This window comes from Nicotiana tabacum, chromosome 5 (assembly GCF_000715075.1).
Source record: "Nicotiana tabacum cultivar K326 chromosome 5, ASM71507v2, whole genome shotgun sequence".
Taxonomy (NCBI): domain Eukaryota; kingdom Viridiplantae; phylum Streptophyta; class Magnoliopsida; order Solanales; family Solanaceae; genus Nicotiana; species Nicotiana tabacum.
In genome coordinates, this window is record NC_134084.1 from 121,005,560 (window position 1) to 121,011,757 (window position 6,198).

A 6,198-nucleotide genomic window follows, 5' to 3' on the forward strand; every position below is an offset into this window, starting at 1 on the left:
CCTTCACTGTGTATTTTATCTCCATTGCACTCGTAATTGAATCTCTACCCAATTGCTTGTATTTCTCATCAACAAAATAATCATAGCTACAGTCCGAATTGATCAACACGCCATTAACAAGGAAATTAACAAATTTACTCTCACTTACCCATTCACCACTGTGTTGAAGTAAAATCGGAATCAAAATTGGAACGGTAGTTCCAACATTCACAATCTCCATAGACATTAGTTGATTTTGTCGATTTTGTATCAATTTCACAATTTAAGAACGAAATCTCAATTCTATTAAGCTGATTGTAGGCAGCAATTGTGCAAAAAAATTTGAATTTGAGCGTGAATTTTTGGGAGCTCTTCTATGGGTTTAGTCTTCAGAAACCGTAGAATATTTTTCACAATGTGAATAATTGGGCGACTTTTATAGTGTTTGAAGGTTGAAGATCCCATACTGAACGCGTGAATTTAGGATACAAAATCGATTAGGATTGCTTTCCTTTTCGTTTGCGTTGAACGTATAGTTTCGGCTTTTTCAATTGCTAGTCGTGATATAAGTTTGGCCCTAGTGGTTACAAATGAAGTTTGCTCAATTATGACGTAGGCTCGACCGCTTGGGCCGACCTTAGGCGGGCACCTACCCCTCCAAAGTGCAATGGAGGTCACCAACCTAGGCCATGGGCCTTATTGATCGCCCATTGACCCCGTTCAGGTAAGTATGTTACTCGGTTAGCTCAGCCCATCTCTTATACTAAGCCTTTCGTTTCCCCTTTTCCTTCAAACTACCGATGTGGGAGCAATCACTCACAATACCTGCCACTCTTTAGTTTTTCTCCTGCCAATTTGTTCATGATGCTGATGATTCGCTAAGTAGGAAGACTCATTTCCATACTTCTCACCACTCCCAACAAAAGTTAAGTCTGAGACGCCGTCACAAACTCAAATGAGTGCAGCATGTTTTAGAACAATATTTCTTACTCAAACTACGAGAATGAATTTGTAGAAACATACAGAGAATTGAAACTAATATCACTTAAAGTTCTTGAAAAATTGACTAGTTGGCCAAGAAAAACTGGACTGGCAAATTGAAGGAGCACATTCCATGACAGGAACCTTTTCACTAAGATGAAATAGTGCCCTTTTTTCAACTGGACATTATACTTCATGCTTATAAGCTCCATCCATTTCTGCAAAAACAAGCTAATTTCATCACACCGATATTAAACATTAGCAGATCTACCTTTGCTTTTTCTAAGGAAAACTATTCCTTGATCAAGAACACGCACATCTAATGAAGATCAGACTATGCTTTTTTTTCTTTCTCATAAGCAGAAATACAACTGTGGTAATAAAAGTAATCTAACCTTCTCTGGAAACTAAGAAGAGAACACAGAGAGTTCAAAGAGTTCTCACTCCTTTGATTCGTTTAAATAGCAGGAAAACACTTTTCTCCGAGGGCAAACTTAATTAATGAACATGAAGGGATAATGTCACAGTTTTCCTATCATTTTCCCCCTTTTCTCCTAAACCATCCTTTCCCTCCTAACAAAATAAGCTGTTGGAGAACTGTTTTTTAGATGCAATTTCTCCATTGGCAAAAAAATGAAGAGGACGGTAAGATTACTGCTCGGGTTAACAAAAGCATGTACAGTGGAATTACAAGCCCGATAAGACTTGTAGAAGTGTCGGAAGATGTTTTCAACTTCACTCTTATAAATGTTCTAGATAGTACTAGATGATATAAGGTCACCAAGATTATGAGCCTTCAAAATTTGAATACTGAAAAGGCACCAGGTCTGAGCCTAAGCTCAACCATTTTATAAGGTTTGAGGTTCTCACTTTCACAATGATGTATACAGCTCACATTGACAGTGGTTACATGGCTTAAATTTGGTCCATTTTATGTAGAACAATTTAATACAACATGGTCATGCAAATTGTGAAGGCTGCTGCTATGTGACCACGAGGTCACGGGTTCGAGCCGTGGAAATAGCCTCTTGCAGAAATGCAGTGTAACCTTGTGGTCCGGCCCTTTCCGGACCCCGCGCATAGCGGGAGCTTAGTGCACCGGGCTGCTTTTTTTTAGGGTCATGCAAATTGCAAAAGCTTCACCTCTTTGAAAGTGCATGACCAACTATAACTCCCTTGGTAGCATAGTTGCGCACTACCCTTTGATCATGCTCCATTCCATCACGGATTGCAGAGATCTCTTTTCGATTGCTGCAACTTCTCTATGCGCCTTTCTCGGCCTCGATTTAAATTGCCTCGCTAAATGTTTCAACTTTATTTTCCAGCACCTATGTATTTCATACAAAAATAAGCAGAGGAGTGAAAGGTAGAACACGAAAGAGGGATGCAGCATGTCTTGTGGAATTTCACCTGGTCAAAATGTCTAAGAAAAAAGGGCATGAAACCTTAATAGCATCAGCTTTTCCTTACAGCTTGATCCTTCTCACAGCAAACTTTGCTTTAAACAATAACCTTTTTCTGAAGCATATCATTTGATGCTCAGGAAATTAACATAATCTTTGTTTTTAGGCTTTTTTCTCTCATCTGCAGAAGTTATTCCATTTCCTTGGGAACTTCTGGCATCACTAACCCATTTTCATTCTGATCGATGTACTGGATTCACTTTTCTTTATCCTCTTATCTGCAAAGAGTAACAATAAATAGTGAGGAGAAAGAGTTTCCATTTAAAGGGAACTACAACAACCAAAAGGGGCAAATTATTAAGGACATGTATTTGCTTTACTGTCACATTAAAGTACTAAACGATGTTTTATCTAGCAGGATACCAAGCTTATAGAGAAGGTTATTACACAATGCGGCTATGGAATTATAAGAAAAGCAATACAATGATAAAAAGGTATACTTGCCTGGTTATGGCTCATTGTCATCATTCCGGTTGCTTGCAAATACAACAGCTGCTCTATCTCCAGATATCTTTGCACGAGCTAGCTGGCGATTTAGAATATACTTCACTCCTCCTATGGAACTGCAATATTTAGACCTAAAATAATGCATGTATTAAGAAAAACAAAGACACGGAAAACAAATACTAAGTAGCCATCAATAAAGTAGAGTTAGAGTTGATAGCCACGTATATTTATTCTTAAGCTTTTTTTAGGTGTTCTTGTACAGCATTTGGTGCAGCTTCACCAGCCAATAAATTTTTCTCAAGCTCATCGACAGGTTTTGTTAGTTTTTCAATTTTGCAACTGCTTGTCTGTGCATTGTATTGTCCTCTTGCTGCAGAAAGAGTCAAGACGCTTGATTACATGAAAATCTTCATAGTGGCGGCTAACAGGAGAGTATGCTCCTATTGATATCATAAATGTTAGGGATATAGTACATATGCCCTAGATCCAATCTCATATTTGATGATTTGAACATATTTTGTGAACGTTATTTGATATAAAAATATATGGCATTTGATATTCTTTTATCATTATTATTAATTGTTTGATTAATTTGATAAGGTACTTGATTAAATTTTGAGACTTGATATTGTGATGGAGATCATGATAATGAGAGTGAAGTTTCTTATAATTTAATCTAAATTTGTTCTTGATCATAGGATTATTAATATGGACATTAATAATCCGGTTAGATCAATATTTATGTGATCGTCTTTATTGGATAAAGATTAGTTGATCTCATTAACTAAATCACATAGATAGATGATGCATATAGAGATATGATCATTGAACCGACTCATTGGATAATTCCTAATGGTTAGAATTACCATAAACTGTCAATAGGATATTCTCTTGAAGAATGTGATGTAAGAGTTTCCTTTGACCTGAGATCGTCATAGTAATTGACAAGTTATTTGTTGTGCTTTAATACTAGACACCTATGGCCCTAGGACGATAGTTGAAAGAATATTGGGCACGATTGAATACTTGTAGAATTAGTGATTGATCAAGATGGAATCTGTCAACTCTTGGTAATGAGTTTAAACTCCATGTTGTCATGAATTATAAACGACCAAATTAAGACCTTGGCTAGGGCAATTGAATGAAAGAAGAAATGAGTTTCTTAGGTCATTCAATGGTCGATTATACTTGACATGAACACATAGTTGGTCGCCTATTACGATTTGACAGTTGAACCATATCCTAGGGTGATCCAGAGCTATAAGGACAGAAGGAATTACTACATTATTCTTCTACTGGTTCTTGAGAGTAAATTGTATACTTCATGCTATCTGGTCGTTAAGGAGTGTTGCTAGACGCCACCCTTGATTAGTATATTGATGTGATCAATTTACTACCGGTTTAGTATTGAACCTATGGGGTCGCACACTAATGAGTGTTCTGATCTTTGCTAAAGGATTAAATAACTTATTATTTGATAATTAAATTAAGGAATTTAATTAGTCAAATAAATTTAGTTATTAGTCCAAAAGAAATATTACTATATTCTTTGCTAGCACAAAGGATATAATAAATATTGTGAACAAATTGAAGTTTTCTATTTGGAATAGAAAATTAAATTATATCTCTTGGTTAAAAATATATATGAGATATATATATATATATATAATATTTATTTATATAAGGGATATATATAAATATTATTAAAGACTTAATTATGAAATTCAATTAAGAATTAAATTCCTAAAAAGCACGGCAATTTGCATTCCCATTTGACATGAATTTGTATTTTCTTTAATAGGAAATTTTTTGCAAAGAAAGTCCATAAAGGACCTGTCACGTGCACTATCCATAAAGGACGTATGGATTTCACGACACCCATTTGGAATGGGATTTTGTATTTCAATAGGAAAGGTTTTGCAATGTCCAATTTTGGAATGACTTGCAAAAGGAATTAGACCACCGTCTTTATTCTTTTCCCAAACCTAGCGGAATAGTGTTGTTGCCTTATGTGATATATAAATACATCACTAAGGATCACGAAGCCATGACGGAAAAAAAGGGTTTTGCGAGCCGTACAACCAAGAGATTACTTTGACAAAAAAATAGTTTTCTTTGTTCTTATTCACCGAAAGTTTTGTGGAAAAATTCGAGCACATAGTTTGTTCAATTTGTTTGCGCGTTTTATTGATCAAAACGTTGATAGCAAGGATCGATCTCGGTGTGGATACGCATAGAGTTTTCGCACTATCGAAGAAAATTCTGAAACGAGGCTCTCTTCACCAGGTATGTCTCAGATCCGATCTTTGACATGTAAATAAATTTTAAACAGGAAAAGATCTTCCTAGGATTGTTATTGTCTTCCGCTGCGTGTTACGAACACCTATACGCAATCCTACAGTGGTATCAGAGTCGTGGTTTATTGTGTCTAAAATTTATTTACGAGATTATATTTGAAGAGTTCAAACCATAATACATGTGTATTATGCAATAGTCAAATTGTTTGAATGCATATGGATTGATATAATTTTATTGTGAATAAAATATATATACATATAAGTTAAACTCTTGAGATAGTTCGTAACTTGAATTTGAAATTTTTGTATTAGATATGATTGTAATCTATAATAGGTTATTGGATTCTACTGTTATTTTAATTGTTATTAGTTAATGAGATGTTAATTAATAATAGTTTTCTGGCATGAATTATTTTTATGTGATATATAAGATAAACATGTTAGAAGATGTTGAATTTCGTTTTTATGTCACATGCTTGTTCGTTACATAATTTTGAATTATTCATTACATGTGATGTAAATCAATTTAGGAATAACCATGTAGACAATGTGAACTAAATTCATATGCTATAAAAGAGTTGATCTTTATGTTATTAAAAATTATTTTAGTAACAATTCCCTCTTACTAAAATTTGAGTTCTTAAATAATAAAATATAAGATATTTTATTATAAGAGCTATCCATCAAGGTAAATAATTTTACTTATTTCTTGTTTATAAGGAGCGGCTTGACTACCAGGAGACTTATAGTTCGAGAATATGTTAAAATTATTTATTGCATTAGATGTATGGATTGAAAGAATTATTCAATTTTACACTAAACGCCTGGACCACCCGGGGGAGTATAAAATTTAATAAGTTCTTTGCTATCATGATGGTTGAACTCAAAGCCAATAGGATCGACCTGACTACTAGGGGGCTATTTGACATAGAGCTATTTAAGAAAATTGTATGGGGATACAATTGGTAAGAGTACCTACCTTTAAAATATATGTGAGAAACGACTTGACTTCCAAGGGGCTCATACATATT

At 34.6% G+C, this 6,198-nt stretch overlaps 1 pseudogene; it reads right to left on the reverse strand.

Annotated features, from left to right (window-relative positions):
* Positions 1-578: 578 nt before the first annotated feature.
* Positions 579-711, reverse strand: LOC142181397 (U1 spliceosomal RNA; annotated as a pseudogene).
* Positions 712-6,198: the final 5,487 nt, after the last annotated feature.